Below are 18,702 nucleotides of genomic sequence, written 5' to 3'. Positions count from 1 at the left end.
ACTGTCCGTCTGATCATATCCTGCAGCCTGTTACCTTGGCCGCTGCAGAAAACAGATGCGTGAGGGTTTAATGCAATGTTGGGGTGGTTTCGTCTTGCTGTATATTTCAGCAGCTGACAGCGCCCGTCCTCATTGTGGCTGCAGCTGTCCACGACTCTGCACTAACCTCAGCAGACTTCTCGGGCTTTTGGTAAATATTAAGCGTCAGATGAAACCCAAGCTCAGGTGCAATGCCTTTTCTTATCAGCTTGGATCTTGTACATGTCTCTTATGGGGATCATCAATTGGATTCAATTTGAATTTGAACTGACGTTGGGGGCGAGCATGGAGATTGATTCTTACTTAGCCTCTCCCGCTCTACACATTGGCTTTGTAACTTCAAGAAATGATTAACAAAATTGAGAAGCCAGCAGACAGGAGCTCCCGGAGATAATACAGAGTGCACGAATGGGACTGTTTCCTTTCCAAAAATGTGCGGGTTATTTTGATTGGTCATGCTAAATTGACCTTCGTGTCAGGGGATTAGCAGAGCGTGGAGTTATGGTATAGGGCCTGGGTGCGATTGTGTGCAGACTTGATGAACGGCATGTCTGACTTCTGGACGGTAAGGATTCTATTTCTATGATTCTATGATTCATCATAAACTCCGTGCCTGAGTCCTTCTGATTAACTCTTCAAAGTCCAATTTCTCCATATAGAAATGGAGAATTGTTTGACTGCCTGAATGGTGCTGTCGTTGCTATTAATCTCACCGATTGTCTGCAGACACGAGCAAGACTTCCTTTGAGTTCAGCAGGATTTAGATTAGACAATGTCAGAATAAAACAAAATCACTCCATGTAATATCATCGGTGAAACTTAAAAGAAACTTCTTCTGTCTTGTGATTTGAGGACACTAACTGAGTGACAGAATTTTTAAGACTCAGATCCGAAATGCGGATTCAAATCGGAATCAATAATATTGGATTGTTTTTAAACTCTTAACAAGATTTGGAAATTAGATTAAACGTGTTTATTTCACAATTACCTGCCCGAAATCCTCCACACCCCCTCCCCACCCCCATAGAACACAGTTACTGCCCTACAACGTTGTCACTGGCCGCTCTGTGAAAGGGACATTGAAGCCAGAAACATTTCGTTCCAATCCGCACTCTCATTAATCTGTTACAATGTGATAGAATCTTCTCACCTCACTTACATGTGTTTCCTGTCGTGTTTTTAGTCCTGTGAGTGGAAACGTGGTTTTCAGTGAACAGAAGCATTCTAAACTGAGTTATATTCAGTGTGCTTGTTAGGAATATCGCTATATTGTTAGGGACAGGGGTGGGATTGATGTTACTGGTTCCGGGTATTGTAAAGTTGCGAAATGTGTCAGAAAACATTTGACATCCGTTCAAAATATGAATGAGCTTTGATGGTGCCTTGTTCTCAGCGATTGTTTTAAATGATTCGATGTCAACTTTGTGACATGTGTATGTTACATAACTGATGACTTAGCGAGCAAAACACTCTTGATCAAATAGACCATTTGATCAAACCGACCGCGAAACAGAGAGTGAAGGTGGGGAATAATTCACTCATGGAAGGAAATATTAGCAAAAGACTAAGGATGAGTTAACTAACCATAAATGCATTTTTAGCATTGTTATAAGCTAAAAACCAACTGCGGCTCAGCTGTTAATGTTCAGTGTTGTGTTTTGTTTTGATATTTTGTTTATGATCCGGTGATATTCACTATTGAGGCTGAATTGCTGTTTCTGTTTATCAGTGTGAGAGCGCCCTCTGCGGACCACGAACTAGAACTCCCAGTCTGGGGTTTTTGCTCGGGACTCGCTATATCTCTGCACCAGTGTGTGCTCCATGGCACAGAAATACACGGCGGTGTCAGACAGAAGAATGCTGGCAATATTTAAAGGAACAGTGTTGTTTCCTTTGTGTAAAGCAGCCGAGAATCTATCTGGGAAATCCGGAGACTTATTGGTATTGCCCGAGCTATATATCTTCATCAAATATCTCGGAGCTGCCCTGGGATATTGGATATACCAGAACAGGTTCCAAGAACCAGTTGTTGAGTATCTACACTCCAAGGTTATGTTCTGTCCTTCCATAATTCTTAATTCAGATCGATCTTGCGACACTGAATCTTCAGCATTTGTCCCTGTAACAAAACACAGAAGTTATTCAATATCTGGGAGCGAACATAGTCCATGGAATAGACACTGCTCGTTTAAACATTGGCTCAAGAAAGAAAATGCTGCAAATTTTCAGCAGGTCTGACAGCACGTGTGAGAGGGAGAACAGAGATAACGTTTCGAGTCAAGATGACGCTTTGTCAGAACTTATTGACTCACCGGGCAGCAAGACCATTATTATCAGTAACCAAAATGAGGAGCACATGGTGTCTGGTTCAGGATTCGGCACAAATTAGACAATATTTGAAATATGTTGACACTTCTGATGTTAAAGCGGAAATGCATATCAGCGGAAACGTCACCTACTCCGAAATTAAGGGGCGTTTCCCAGCGACAGGATTGGTTCTCTCTCTGAACCAATGAGCGTCGGGCACCAATCACTCTCAGCTCTGGACTGATAAGTTCTGAGTTTCTCTTTCTCCCTGAATTTCTCGGGTTTCCCTGTTGTCTCTTCGTTTGGGGTCTGTCTTTCTCGCTCTGTCATTCCGCCTCTGTGCGTCTATCTTCCTTTGCCTGATTTCTGATCGTCTCTGTCTTCACACTTGCACAACGTTCTTCTCTTTCTCCCATTTTCCCTAAAGTTCAGGGGGTCAGACATCTGATTTCTCCCACTCTTCCGTTTCAACGAGTCCACCAAATGATTCATTATATTGGAGCAGCAATAGTAGTTAAAGTTAATAACCAGAACTTGAGGAGAAATATTATGATGGAAAGCTTTAAATTCAAATAAGTAAATAACATAAGGAATGATTGTGACTCCAGATTCATATTTACATCTTGTGTTGTTATTTTGGAGAGGCATTTAATCAGAATCTTGATGGTTTCATACTATTTAAAACGAGCTTTTATAACCACTATTAATTCAATAACACAAATCGCCAGCAACTAAAATAAAGTTAAGGTTTTCTCTCGTGTATAGTTTCAACTGCGCTAAATTACATTGCAACAGTAAAAGTATTAACAAGAATAATCCAACATAGTAGCACAGTGGTTAGCACTGCTGCCTCATAGCGCTGGGGACTCGATTTTGATTCCTGGCTTGGGTCACTGTCTGTGTGGTTTCTGCACATTCTCCGCTTGTCTGCGTGTGTTCCCTCCGGATGCTCCGGTTTCCTCCCACAGTCCAAAACACGTGCAGGTTAGATGCATTGGCCATGCTAAATTTTCCCTTCGTGTACCCGAACAGGCAACCGAATGAGGCGACTGGGGGATTTTCACAGTACCTTAATTCAGTGTTGATGTAAGCCGACTTGTGAAACTAATACATCAAATTAAAGTTAAAACTAATGCAGTAAAGTCCTTTTGTAGTCTGATAATTTGGTGTTGTTTCAGCAAATAACACTTTAGCCCAGATCGCCGCCAGATGGCGCTGCCTCGCTGCCTTTGACGGAGAGGGAAACCTCGAAAGCTAGTGAGTTTACTATCAAATAAATCGGTTGGACTAAAACCTGGTGTTGTCAGACTTTTTAACTTTGTTTGTTTGCTGCAGAGGGTACGGGAAGGATCACATTCTGATGTGCCACTGGTTTGGTCCTCAGGGTATCAAGAGGCTCTCGGAAATCTTGTTAGTATCACGTTCTCAATTATGTTATTTTTCTTTCCCTTTCTGGAATTCCTGATTGGAATTAGGCTATTGATTTTCAAATTGTACTCAATTGTTTAGCTCTGTTTCTGTTGCCGCCTGTTCTTTTGCCTCTCTTTGTCTCCCTCTGTAGTATGTCTACAGATCTGCAAATGTTCCCGTCTTGTTTATACTTTATTTACTTACTGTCACAAGTGTGCTTACATTAACACTGCAATGAAGTTACTGTGAAAATGTCCTCGTCGCCACACTCTGGTACCTGGTGTACTGAGGGAGAATTTAGCATGGCCAATGCATCTAACCAGTACGTTTTTAGACTGTGGGAGGAAACCGGAGCACCCGGAGAAAACCACGCAGACACGGGGAGAAGGTGCAGACTCCACACCGGCAGTGATCCGAGGCTCAGATTGAGCCCGGCTCGCTGCCGCTGTGATGCATCAGTGCTGACCAATGCGCCACGGTGCCGCTCTGTCCCGTTTGATTCACCGTATGTTCATCCGTTTCCCTTGCTGCCCCGTCTCTCCCTTATTTATCTCAATGTCGGCCTACTATTTATCTCCCTGTCACTGCCTCATTTCTGTCATTTCCTTTCCTTGTGTTTATCTCTCTGCATCTCCACCTGTTCCTTTCTACTTATTTCTCTCCGTCTATCACGATATCGGCCTTTGACTCAATCACTGCCTTTCCATTCGTTTATCTCCATTTCTTAGCTTGTATGTTTCTTTGTTGCTGCATTTGTTTCTCTCAGGGGATCTGCATCGAAATCCGCTGTCGTACAATCCACATATTGGTTTATTTACAGTCACAACACTAGGAAATCTATTGTTCAGAAAGAAGGGTTCAGTGTGAACAGGTCATGCACATGACAATGAGATTAATGTTCTTGAGAATCCATCATAAAAAAAACAAAAACATTCAACGTGAGAGATTTGAACCGATCAAATAAAAGCGCAGCCATCCGAGGACTCTGGGTTTGTATTCGAAGGAGATTAGAGGGATGAAGAGGGATCTCTTTGAAACTTACAGAATACTGAAAGGCCTGGATAGAGTGGGTGCGAGGAAGCTGTTTCCATTAGTAAGAGAGACAAGGATCCGAGCGCACAGCCTCAGAGTAAAATGACGGCCCGTTTGAATCTAGATATGGAGGAATTTCTTCAGCCAGAGGGTGGTGAATCTGTGGAAATCCTTGCCTCAGAAAGCTGGGGAGGCTCGGTCATTGAGTTTATTCAAGACAGAGATAGATAGGTTCCTGATTGGTGAAGGGATCAAAGTTTATGGTGAAGGGGTGGGAGAATGGAGTTGAGAAACCCCACAGGGGCGTCACTGTGGCACAGTGATTAACATCGCTGCCTCATAGCGCCAGGGACCCGGGTTCAATTTCAGTCTTGGGTGACTTTCTGTGAGGAGACTGCCCGTGTCTGCGTGAGTTCCCTCCAGGTGATCCTGTTTCCTCTCACAGTCCGAAGATATGCGGGTTAGGTTGGTTGGCCGTGACAAGTTGACCCTAGCGACAGGGAGTTAGCAGAGTAAATATGTGGCGCTACTGGGATAGAGCCTGGGTGGGGTTGAATCATTGGATAGAATCCCTACAGTGCAGAAGGAGGACATTTGGCCCATCGAGCCTGCACCGGCATCAATCCCACCCAGGTCCTGTGCTAGCCCCATAACCCCACATATTTAGCTCTTAATCCTTCTGACATGAAGGGGTAATTTAGCGTGGCCAATCAACCTAACCCGAACATCTTTGTCGTGCTCGGTTCAGGATTGAGGAAGGTTCAGACTCGATGGGCCGAATGGCCTCCTTGTGAACTGTAGAGATGCGATGATTCTGTAGGGATTCTAAACATTTCGGCCATGATTGAATGGTGCAATGGACAGGATGGGCCGAATGGCCTAACTCTGCTCCTATATCTTGTCAGCAAAGCTGATTCTTCCTTCACACCACACACTGTACTCACTCAGTGACTACCTCCACTTTCAGACATTTAATACAGTTGCTAAAAAACTTCAGCCCATCACTGAAACTCATTGAAATCTTATCTCAATCTATGACGGGTAGATTTCAGATTGTTTGATTGGACGGGAACATTGAGATCAGAAAGTGACTGTAAAAACAGATTCTGTTCCGGCAGTGCTTGGAGTTTTAAAGGTAGTCACAGCCCCGGGCTCTGCAGCCGCCATGGAATTCCTCACTGTCTGCATTGTGTTCGGGCTGTTTCTCGTCTGTAAGCATGATTCCAATATGGTTAAATGTTATCTGGATCTAAAACATTAACTCTGCATCTCTCCAGTGATGTTTCCTGTCGATGCTGAGTAATTCCGCCTTTATTTATTTTTATTTCATAACTCCAGTTCTGTCGCTTGGACTGTAAAGTGTTAATATCATTTCAGCAGCACATCCAACACATCATTCTTTTTTTCTCTTCTTGAACACTTACAGATCCGAGTGATGGAGATTCTGTTTCTCAGCCGCAGTCTTTAGAGCGGAGAGAAGGTGAAACGGTGACTATTCAATGTACCTATAGCACTGCAGAAAGTCAATATGTCTTATATTGGTACAGACAGCAGCTACAGAAGGATTTGCAGTTCATTATATGGAAAATATCCTTGAATACAGAAGATGAAGCCAGAGGGAAAGGTTTTGGACCCCGTTTCTCTGCTGATCTCCAGGCCTCGGCTAAATTAACTACTTTAACCATCTCGAGCCTGCAGCTGACTGACGCTGGCCGCTATTACTGCGCTTTCAGGCTCACAGTGATAGAAAACAGTCTCACCCCGTACAAAAACTGCTTTGCAGCTATCATTGGGTGCTCCAGTCTGTTGAGGTTTGTGTGTACAATCGCAGAAAGTAACAGTCAGATTGAGCAGCGGCGCTGTCAGCCGCTCAGACACACACCCAGAGGAAACCACATTAACCTCGGATCAAACTGTCACCCAATTCAATCCAGGATCGGCTGAGACAACACACAGCAGAATCCCATCAGACTGAAAGGTTAATCAGCGAAAGAGAGAGAGAGAGAGCAGATACCAGTTAAAGAGTTTGTGTTTCGTTTCCCATTGTTATTTGTTTCAATCCAGGCTTGCCTGGGAAGATCAGTTTCACCAAATAAAGGTTCCTCAGACTTAAAAATGTTTCAAAGCTGCCTGGATTCCGGAGCTGTGAGATTTAAACCGGCAATGGGACGATAGAAAAGGGGGCGGGCGGTAGGGGATATCTCCGGCTGACACAGGGAGTGATGAAGATGAGGTTGAGGGAGTGAACACAAGATAGAACAGGTGGGAAGAAATCTATGTCTAGAAAGAGTTCAATCTGAGAACCGAGAAACAAGCAGCGATCAAAATAATGCAGCAGGTCAAAGAATGTGACTGTAAGGTAGGTGTGAGCAATATACAAGTGTAAACTGGTGATAACTTGAAAGGTATGTTTTCCTATCCCTGTGCTGTTAAAAACTTGAGCAATGTGCCTGTGCAGGTGAGTGCGGCCCAGTCTGTGCATCAGCTCAATGGCTTCCTGTATTCAAAGCTGCAACATCTGAGACATTTAGCCGTGGAGCTGTTTTAATAATCCTTCAGTGGATCAGCCTGTCACTGTCTGGTCCCTCTGGTTAATGTTTAAGAAATTTCAAAGACTAGGTGGCTGAATGAGACCTCAGCAGAGCATCGGCTCAGTGCTCGCTAACTCTCCACGTTTAAACGTTTGATCAACTGTGCTATGCAAGCAAGTATGTCCTTACTCCCTGAGCTGTTACACTTTCTATATCACCCAATGCACCTATACACTTTGAGAGCTATAAAAGACATTGACATCGGCAAGAGTGAGTTTAAGCGGAATGATACAGAAACAATCCAGCTGAGGGACAAAGATGAATGTGGCCTGAGAGGAGTGAATGATACAGAGACACACCAAGGAAGGACATTGCTGCAGATGAGTATTTATAAATACAGACACACAGTAGAGGAGGCTTTGGTGCAGTGCTATTTTTAATGGACGATTCCCTATTTTGAAACAGTGATACCTAGTTTTAGATTCACCCAGAAGAGGAACGATCCTCTTCACATCCACCTTGTGAAGACCCTTTTGTATTTTATACATATCAATCAAGTAGCCTACTCTTATTCTGAATTCCAGTGGATATAAACCTTGTCTCTCTTGTCTATCCTCATGAAATAATCCGGCCTTAAAAACAAAGCCTGAATGCCAGAAATTTATACGGACACACAGAATGAAAAACTAAAACCTAATGAAACTCAAGGATACACGCACACAAGCTGAAAACTGCTCACTGTTACCAAGGAACCTGCTATATAGGGAATCTGGAGATTCTGAAGAGAATAAGGCGAACAAAAATAGGAAATGACATCAAATAAAGAGGCAACAATGAATAGACAAGGCAACAGGGGGGAAAAGAAAGCAGTTAATGGCAAAACAAGAAAAGTTATGAAATTGTAAAATTTAAATAGCTGAATGTCAAGAAATGTTGCACAATGTACCTGCACAAATCAGCGAGCTTCCTCTTGATGCATAAGCTAAGTGTCTGCCTGTACTCAATGATGAAACAAAACTGAGCAGTTTCTCATGTACTGTTGACTTATCTCATGCCTCTATCCATGTCATGGCATGCCATTCCTCATTTATTACAGCACTCTTTCACAGTCCAGGGCAATCGATCAGAGAACTCTGTTCATCGACCCACTATTCATATCCATCTGTGATAAACACTCACCAACATAGGATGGAACAATTACCTGACACTCTTGCATAGACATCTCCAGCGTAGACTCCAGTCGCTTTTGAGCTCCCAAGCAGCAGCTGTATCTGTCTTGCTTTCTGACACAGCCTGTTCAAGGAAAGTAAAGGAAGAAAAGCTGTAATGATAATTGCGGAGATCAGTTGCTTAGTGTCCAGGACTTAACAGCGGCTAGCCTTTGAAAATCACATTAGAAAAATAAACTAATGGCCAAAGAATGAGGAAGTGGAATATTGAAAAAAGGAATCCCGGATAAATAAAACCATTTAATTCTGTTTTCCTGTCTACGTTCCCCGCGACTGCAGCTTCAATCAGTGGATTACTGCACATCTCTGGGACACAAAATTCAACCCGGTTGAAGCCTCCCAGTACACCGAACACAAGCTCAGCAAAACGTACATAGATTATATCCCTCTCACCGAACCATCGAGCAACATTTACACAATACCTGAGTAAGTCACAATCAATCTTCACACCAAGTTTCCAAAACTTTTCGGTGTTAAATTCCTTCATTTGCGTGAAACGCTGAGTGCTGTGAATCTGGAAATGAGCATCTGTTTTACCCAGAGACTTGTTTCCCACGGTTAACCCTCAGGTTTGCAATTCAATTTATGTTGGGTATTGAAGCGAATTTCAAAATGAAGAGAAAAGAAGAGAAATATTAAATCTTGGGGCAGATCCTCAGGGAAACGGATCACAATATTTGGAAGGAGTTGCAGCTGGGAATGGTGTTATTGATGATTGAGTGGAAAATATTGGATCCTTGGGCTTCTGGTTGTCGGTTCTCTTCCCTCCCATTGAATTCCTCCCTGCGATAAGAAATACTTTAATTGAATTAAACAGGAAACTCTCCGACCTCCAGTGAAGAGGAAGCAGTTTTTCACTCAGAAACTGGTGACTGTATTTAGCCTGTTTTCATATCATCTGTTCCACTGCTGAGGCCATACCAATTCTTCCGCTTGAAATCATTAATTCTATTCATCGTTTATCAGCTCCTAATCGTGACTGGAACAATCCTTTTCTACTCCTCATGTTAATAATTCTCAGTTTATAAGTGAATTTAAATGAGAGGAGTTTAGTTACGGTTAGTTGTTGGGATTTGCCTCTGCTGGCAGGTTTCAGTTTACACTATTGAATGACACTTCGCTTGTATTTTCAATGTTAGTGCCAAGTGACCCCCAAATAAAGAGCAGCCAATTCTTCCCTCGTACAGCGAATCTAAGAATCAGCAGGAATCTGCCTTCGATGTGAACGGTTTTGAATGGTGTTTATGTGGGTTGTTCTCGGGGTTTGTGTTCACGGGAATACATTCACGTGTCAATGTCAGACCCGCTGTTATAAACGGCACCCAGCAGACAGCAGCTGTGACCCAGAAACCTGCGGCAGTTTTTGTACGAGGATTTCAGTCATTTTCATCACTGTGAGACTCTGTGCACAGTAATAGACCGCGGTGTCAGACAGCAGCAGCTCCGAAATGGTCAATCGGTACAACTTTTCTGAATTCTCGATTGTATCAGAAAACCGGGTCTGGGCGAAATCCGCCTTCCATTCACCACTGCCGCCCTTATGCCTCCGGACCGCAAACTCGGGCTGTCTGGCTGGGTATTGACGGTACCAGAATAAATAAGATGCATCGTCGGTATAGGTGCAGCTCAAAGTGACACTTTCTCCCTCTGTCCGTGTGAGTGAGGATTCCTGCTTAGGAACAGAATCTCCATTGCTCAGATCTGGAACACACGGTAAAAGAAATAAAAAATATTCAGCTGAATTGAGGATGAAAATTCGCAGACGATGTAATACAAAAATAGGCATTAAATAATATCAAATTCGCCCCATCTGATCTACGTTCCCGTTCAGAATCCCCAGAAAAATCCGCCATCTCAATGCCCCTGCCCCTTTCCCCCTCAGCGGCTAATCTTTCCCCATCCCAACTGTGTCTTTACTCCTCTCTTCAAGTGTTCATTGTGTTCATGTGAGTCACTTTCTACAGAACTCCCTCGAAAGGAGATTCGCTGTAATTTCCAGTTGATCTTTTCGTTTCACTCAGATTTATGGGATATCGATTTGGAATCCTCCCCGAATGGAATCATCCTTTCCCCGTCCACCGTACTGAACCTCTTCATCATTATAAATATATCAATCAGGTTACTCTTTAATCTTCTGCCAGAAGATAAATTAATGTTTAGATTGAATTCTGATGGATGCCATCTCCCAATTCTGGTATCAGGCTTGCTGTGAGTTTTGCCAACCGATATTCCTGTAAGGAAAAGCCAAGAGCAAAGACTCAAGTGCTCTAAGGCAGGCCCGATGTCTGATTAACTGGAGCGCCCTGCTTTTCAAATTTATTCCCCTAGAAGTTACACTCCTTTTTAAAGAGTGAAACTTACCGACAATGAATGTCACCCAGATCACAGTGAGGACCGAGCGCCGCATTGCTGCTGTTCCTGGATTCCAGGGACTCTTGTGTCTCCCAAAGCTCAGAATTTCGAACAAGATACGGCTGAGACCATTGGCTGAGGCTGGTCTGATGTCACTTCCTGCAGGACGTATGGCAGGAAGAGCTGAAATCACTGGATCTGATTGGTCTGACGTCATTGACTTCAACACAATTGTTGATTAGAGAGAACTGAGACATTGACCATACACTGTTGTTTAGAGAGAGGCGAGTAAACGCAGCTAGGTTGAACCGAATTGAGCTACGAGACATTTTTACCTTCAATTGACCTGAAAGAAATCACTTTGAAGAAGGAATTGCAAGTGTTGAATGTGGAAGAAGCTGTTCCGAGTATTTGAGTCACTGTCATTAATCAGACTGAGTTTGAGAAGGGGGTCAATTGGGAAGATGACCTAAGATTTTTCCTGTGATAGCGACATTGTCTCTGTCTGCTCTGCAGAAGATTTTTCCTATGATAGCGACATATCAAACAGAGCGCGGAAATACTACGGAAGTGAATAGGTGAAACTTCCAAATTTACTGTGTGTTAAAAAGGTTGGTTTATTAAATACACGTTAAAGGGTTGCATCCAATTGCTCAGTTGCATCCAATTGCTCTGTTCGGAGCTGATGGGATCTATCTTGTGGATACATTCTCCAGACTCTCTCCTTTTCTGAGGGCTGAAAAATGTCTCCAAACGTACAAGACAAGATCTCTGCTGATTTTCACAAAAGAAACAAAACGGTCCCTTGAAATATCACTGAAGATGTTTCTCTGAGTCTGCATTTCTCTGCTACACAGCCAGCAGAGAAATAGCAGATTCAGGACAAGAATCCCACTCTGGAAGTTCCAAACAACACTCGCATTGCTAAACAAAATCAAAAGTTCCGCCTCGAAACTCTGAGTCACCGGCAGCCTCAAAACTAAAACAACGTCAAGAACATTTGCGGAATGGTATTAGTTAACTCCAGTGTACAGTTATACTGACAGCAACCTTCATAAATTTCATTACTTCAATGTGTTTTTTTCCTTTCGATGTATTTTCCGTGACTCTAACATTGAACAACCCTCTCTCCATATTCCGTCCCAGTTTTCTGGACCCTTTGACCGCGGCCTGCTCACACAGTTTGATTAAACAAAATGCGTTGCCGAATCAGAGAAAATTTATACACATTGAATAGATTTCGCAAAGTAGTGACTGTGATCTTTAAACCAACCCCAAGTAGATTTTGTGCCCACTGAGCTTCAGAACGTTTCCAAAAGGTTGACGCGGTTCCTGTCAGAAATAACAATCCAAATTTTTCTTATTGTAATCTGCAGACCAGGATTATATTCCCCGACCATCTCTTCCTCCTCCCCAGCCTCTAAAAGTGCCGCCATACCCCTGTGAAGGCACTGACTGTAGCGGGGCTCAGACCCTTTTCTTCCGAGTCAGCCCGAGATTACCCCCTACTGGTCACAAAGAACCAGAGACACATAACGGAAGTGGGGCGAGAGCATCCCGAGGGCAGAGAACAGATTACTAAAGGCAGGGATTAGAACGGGGATCTTCAAATATAACTCTGAGCTGATTTGTTTCTCGGACTGAAATCGACAGTTTGTTTGTGTAACTGCCCCTGGGAACAGTTTCATTCGAAGTTGGTTTGGTTTCCTTTCTCCGTGCATTGTGGCTACATCGACCGCGAGTTTAGACAAGCGACAACAGACAGGAACTGCATTCTGCAGTAAAAAAAGAACAGTTTTTGTACAAGGCTGAGCTTGTTTTCTGTCACTGTGAGTCTGAAAGCGCAGTAATACACGGCGGCGTCAGCCAGCTTCAGGTCCCGGACAGTTAAACTGGTGAATTTATTCTCGGTCTGGAGCTCAACAGAGAAACGGCTTTTGGCAAAATCGGCTTTATCTTCACCACTGATCGAGCCTTTCCACAATATAAACTCAGGCTGTGAGTCTGGGTGCTGCCGGTACCAGTATAGATAGTAGTAGCTCTGTTTAGTATCATATTTACAATTTAAAGTCACCGCTTCTCCTTCTGTCCTAACATCTGAGGAAGGCGACTGAGTGACAGAATCTCCATGAATCAGATCTGAAAAACAAATATAAAAAAAATTTGATCGGCGACTGTTGAAAATTTTGTTTTACACCATGTTTCAAAAATGTAAAAAACAAAGTTGAAATGTGTTTGGTCCACATTTACCTGTCAGAAATATTACCCACACAACCCAGATGCTGAGCAGCCGCATTGTCGCTGTCTGCTCTGTAGAAGAGGAGTTGGGGATTTTGAAGACATGTTCTAAACCCCGCCCTCAGTAATCTGCTGTGAGTCTCAGGATGTTTTCACTTCACTTCCTGATGTTCCCAGTGACATTGAGAATAGGCAGGCTGGTGAGCTGGCTGCCAATGGCTGGCTGCCAGTGATTGGAAACACTCAGAGCCGGGGAACAGTCAGTGCTTTATGGAAGGAATATTTCCGTTTTACACAGCAGATGGTGACAGTTAAACCCGATTCTGATTATTGTGACCGTCAGACACAGGCTTGTTCCAGGACTTGGTTCATTCAGGATCAGTTCGTTTAAGCCTTACCATCGGCTCAGCCATGACTGCGAGATTTCCCTCATGCAACACTGAGACAATTATTGAACAGTTATTGCATTTTATGTCGGAGTGGTTGATTGACTCTCCACATTGCCAGCGTCCCTGCCGTTCGAAGAGAAACTCCCAATTCAAGGGTAAAGCGAGTATTTGTTGGTGAAGGAAGAAGCGGTTCTACCGCCGTTCAGCGGGTCTGATAATCAGTTATGGAATCCTTCCCAACATAGTTCAAAGGAAGGGACATGTGCTTGTGACGATATGCTTAAAAAGTATACCTGCCGCATTGGACAAAGGTACTGGCTGTCACTGTACATTCCGTGGAACAATCTTGAAGTATAAACATTTCCACTAATGTAACGTCTCTCAATGGCACCTCTGTTTAAAATTATCAACTTCAATCGGGTTAGTTATCGTGTATTCAATGAGCCACCACCCTCGGAGTTTGGAATTTGTTTAAGAGATAATAATGTCAGCACTTCCAGTAACTCGACAATCGTGTGTTCAAAACACGAGACCAAAGTTCAGACAGCAGATAAACAGTCCCCTGAGGATATGTAAAGCTTGTCCTCATTACCTACAATTCAATACCAGCCGGCTAGGAAAACCTTTTCAGTGTCACTTCCATTCATAAAAGAAATGAATATGGTGCTGAAATGATTACAGTGTAATAATTCAGGAAACAGCTCTCAAAATGGGTTTTCATTCACATTTTCATATCCTTTCCCACATCAGACACTCGTTCTGTCAATCGCTCTGGCCTCTGATCAATATCAGGCTCCAATCCTGCTACAATGCGAGTGTTTTTGTAATGACCATTGACCACTTTATCTTCTTCAAGACATTGAAGCAAATTGGGTTCAAGCATTTAAATTATCATTGCAAACAGTGCAGAAGGAGGCTATTTGGCCCATCAAGTCTGCATCCTTCGCAATCCCACTGACGGCTTGTCCTCATCGTCCCTACTAGTTTCCCTAACACTAAGGGGCAATTTAGTATGGCCGATCAACCTAACTTTGGACTGTGGAAGGAAACCGGAGAACCCAGACGAGAACGTGCAAACTCCACACAGGCAGTGACCAGAGGCTGTGAGGCAGCAGCACCAGGACCGCCATTGCTGCCTATTCAGAGAAATGTTCCAATGGCGGTGGATAGAAGGGGAGAGAGTCTTTGGTTACTCATCGGCCTCGCCTGAGAGTTTCCTTTTGTGGCTCAGTGGAGTTTTGCAGGACTGATTTAAGATGCCGAGCAGCAAATTAGGTTCTGAATCGTTGAACTAAATATTGGAAAAAAAGTAAAACAATTACAGGTGAAAAGCGGAAACTGGAGGCAGGAAGGGACAGAGTGGAAAAATAAATTGAAAGGAACAAGGACAATTAACATGTAAACATTAAGGTTCCACAGATGTACTTGTGGAGTCTATTTTTAATATGTTGCGAATTGAAATCATAAAGTAATATAGTTCTAAGAGTGGACCTTACAATCTATTGTTGTGTTTTATATTATTTGCAGGTTGAGAAAGATCCCTCTGGCTCTCACACCGCTGAGTGAATTATTGCTGCTCTTCACCGGTGTGAGAGCGCCCTCTGCTGCTTAGTCTCTGGATTTGTCGCTGTGGAATTTTGACTGGGACCCGCTCCATCTCTGCAGCAGTGAGGGGACTCATGGCATTAAAATACACAGCGGTGTCGGAGATCAGGACTTTGTTAATCATTACCTCAGTGATCTTGGTAGTTGTACAAAACTTTGATCTCAAAATTTGTGCTTAAAGTTTGTTATACCCCAAAGTGACAGAGCATGGGCGAGATGGATACACAGCAAGAGCCTGATGTCCTCGTAAGTGAGTCATTGAGAGTAAACGTGCAGTTACAGCAGGCAGTAAAGAAGAAAAATGATTTGCTAACCTTCATAGCAAGAAGATTTGAGTACAGGAATAGGGATGTTTTGCTGCAATTCTATCGGGCATTGTTGGGGCCACACCTGGAATATTGTGTGTAGTTTTGACGTCCTCATCCGAGAAAGGATGTCCTCGCTCCAGAGGGATTGCAGAGAAGGTTTACTAGGCTGTTTCTTGGGATGTTAGTTTTGTCATTTCAGTAGAGAATAAAACAGTTAGAATTATATTTATTAGAGCTCAAAAGAGTGGGGGGAGATCTCACACAAACTAATAAAATTCCGGGACGATCACATAGACCCATAGAAGCAGGAATACGCCATTCAGCCCATCGAGCCTGCTCCGCCATTCATTTTGAACATGGATGATCATCAAATTTAATATCCTGATTCCTCTTTCCTCTCATATGCTTTGATCCCTTCAGTCCCAAGAGCGAGATCTAATTTCTTCTTGAAATCAGAAAACGCTTTGGCCTCAAATACATTCTGTGTTCGTGAATTCAATACATTCACCACCCTTTGGCTGAAGAAATTTCTTCCCATCTCAGTTCTAATAGGCTTACCCCTTTTTCTTCAAACTATGACACCTAGTTTGAATCATAGAAACCCTACGGTACAGAAAAAGGCCATTCGGCCCATCGAGTCTGCACCGACTACAACCCCTCCCAGGCCCTACCCCCATATCCCTAATATCTACCCACTAATCCCTCTAACCTACGCATCTCAGGACACTAAGGGAAATTTTTTAGCATGGCCAATCAATCTAACCCGCACATCTTTGGATTGTGGAAGAAAACCGGAGCACCCGGAGGAAACCCACGCAGACACGAAGAGAATGTGCAAACTCCACACAGGCAGTGCTAACTACTTTGCTACTGGATTCCTTCATCACTCGGAACATTCTTTCTGAATCTACACTACTTAACTCTGCTAGAATTTTATAAGTCTCAATGAGACACCCTCTCACTCTTCGAAACTCCCGTGGATACAATCCTAAGCGATTTAGTTTCTCTTCATATGACAAACCTGCCATCCCAGAAATCAGCCTGTGCTATTAGGCTGATTGGAAGTAATAAATTGTCCTTAAATTAGTTTCCCTCAATGTGGATTGCCATAAAACAATAGATAAGGGTCATGGGTGGAGCGGGCCGGGGGTGGGGGAGGGGGAGCTGGTAATGTTAAAATGGAGGCGCGGGCTCGTTGGGCCGAAGGGCCTGTTTCCCGGGCTGTTTTTGTTCTTTGTTCTTTGTTAAATCTTCGCTGTGCTCCCTCCCGAAGATGAGAGAGAATAGATCCAGAAAGAATGTTCCCATTGATGGGGAGTCCAGAACTAAGAGTGGCAGTTTGAGGGTAAGGTTTAAACGTTTTGGGACTGAGCTGAGCAGAGATTTCTTCACCCAGAGAGTAGCGAAGTCATGGAATTCACTACCACAGGAAAGTAGTTGAGGCCAAAACGTTGTGTATTTTCAAGAAGAAACTAGATGTCGCTCTTCCTTCTCGAGATTTTTTGCCGAGTGATTCCTAAGTTTAGAATCAGATGATGCAGAAAATTCTCCAAAGGTCAGTTAATGTTGGTGGCAAATCCTGAAATCCGAATGGCTTCGAAATTCAAAGCATTTGGAGATGGGCATGATAATCAGTATATTATGGATACACGGCGATAGCACGACTCGAAACAAATTCGGCCTCCTGGAGGAGAAGTTAAACTAATTCCACAAACCTGTCTCTTGTCCACATCAATCTGTATCCACATTGCCTCTGCTACTTCCTCCTGTTAAAATGAGCAATGATACATTCTGTTGCATTTTTCTTTTGTTTATTTGAACAACGAAATGTATTCCATGACCTTTGAAACAAATTAACACCTGGCAGGGGTGTGATTCGAACACAATCTCCCACAGTTATTTGCCATGCTGAATTTAGTGGCATAAACTTGTCATCAGCGCTGCCAGAGGAAGCAATTGGCGTCATATCTGGTGTTGCCAGGAAACAGAATAAATGGAGTAAGACAAAGTCATAAATCCCATTCATCCTGCTCCACCATTCAATAAGATCAAGGCAAATAAAGTCACCACAGTCCCAGATGAACAAATGTTGTTATTTATTCTTCAGATACTAAAAGAATAACATTGCGGGTATTGAAATCTGAAATTAAAACAGAAAAATGCTGGATCAACTCAACAAGTCTGGAGAAAAACAGAGTTAACGTTTCAGATTTAAACCATCATCCTCCAGGGATATTCACCTTATTTGTATATTCACCAGATTAAGATGCTACAGGAAAGTAAACAGAACAGTTTAAAAGTTGAGGATATTCTTATTGAGCAACTGAGAATGCTCGAGGGGCCAATTGGCCCCCTTATGACCTTATTTCCCATATTCTAATCAGTGTGGTCAAGGCAATGGTTATGGTGATGTGAATGAGTCAGTGTGGCTGGACGATCTTATAATTTCAGGTTCTAGTATCTGTGGTGATGCGGCCTCTGCCAAATTTCCAACTGGTTTGCTCTTTGAGGTGGGCTTGTTTCTCCTGAGGCCTCTCCCACTCTCTGTGTGTGCCAAAGTGACTCAGCTCACCGATGTGAATAAGCTCGTTTTTCCAACACAAACCTGATTCACATTAGTACAGAAGGTCATGTCAAAATGTTTCCGATAAAAATAATTAAGATGAAAGACGTGAGAGGAGTCTGTTATGCTTAGAATGAGCTGCGGCAAAGAAGCGGAAGATATGAATGATGTTAATGATGATTGACAGGAATGCATTGTAACCTTGGCGATTTTTTCGATCGAGTCCATTTTACACTTTGAAATTAGAATAACGAGATGCCATTTGGAAATGCACATTTGCTGTCTGCCTATTTTAGGACTTGAAGTAGCGTTGCCGCAATGTGCCCGACTAGCTCAGTCGGTAGAGCATGAGACTCTTAATCTCAGGGTCGTGGGTTCGAGCCCCACGTTGGGCGCCATTCTTCTTAAAACTTTATTGGGAGAATTCCATTTCCCCAGTATGTCACCGCTTAAAACGAGTCGTTCACAGTCTTGCTTTGTTAATATCTCAATCACTATTTTCCGAATGAAAGGTGCTTCCACTCCTTTGGAAGTCGGACAGTTTTCTGCTTAATTGAGTGGAAAGCTTTTTTTAAATCATTTAGCACCAGGTTTGAACCCAAATCGGAAAATATTTGTGTCAGTGGAAAAAATAAAATCTACTCCATTATTAGCCAGATTTTACCCCGTATCATCATCTCTATCGTCAGAGTTTTGCAA

At 43.1% G+C, this 18,702-nt stretch overlaps 1 non-coding gene across 1 annotated transcript; it reads left to right on the top strand.

Moving 5' to 3' along the window:
- The first annotated feature begins 18,325 nt into the window (after positions 1–18,325).
- On the top strand, positions 18,326–18,398 carry trnak-cuu (transfer RNA lysine (anticodon CUU)). Its single transcript has one exon. It is a non-coding gene; the product is annotated as a tRNA-Lys (tRNA).
- The last annotated feature ends 304 nt before the right edge of the window (positions 18,399–18,702 follow it).

Source organism: Carcharhinus amblyrhynchos, unplaced genomic scaffold (genome assembly GCF_965287045.1).
Source record: "Carcharhinus amblyrhynchos unplaced genomic scaffold, sCarAmb.v2.hapA scaffold_39, whole genome shotgun sequence".
Lineage (NCBI taxonomy): Eukaryota > Metazoa > Chordata > Chondrichthyes > Carcharhiniformes > Carcharhinidae > Carcharhinus > Carcharhinus amblyrhynchos.
The sequence above is the reverse complement of the archived record's forward strand: the minus strand, read 5'-3'. Positions and strand labels throughout refer to the sequence as shown.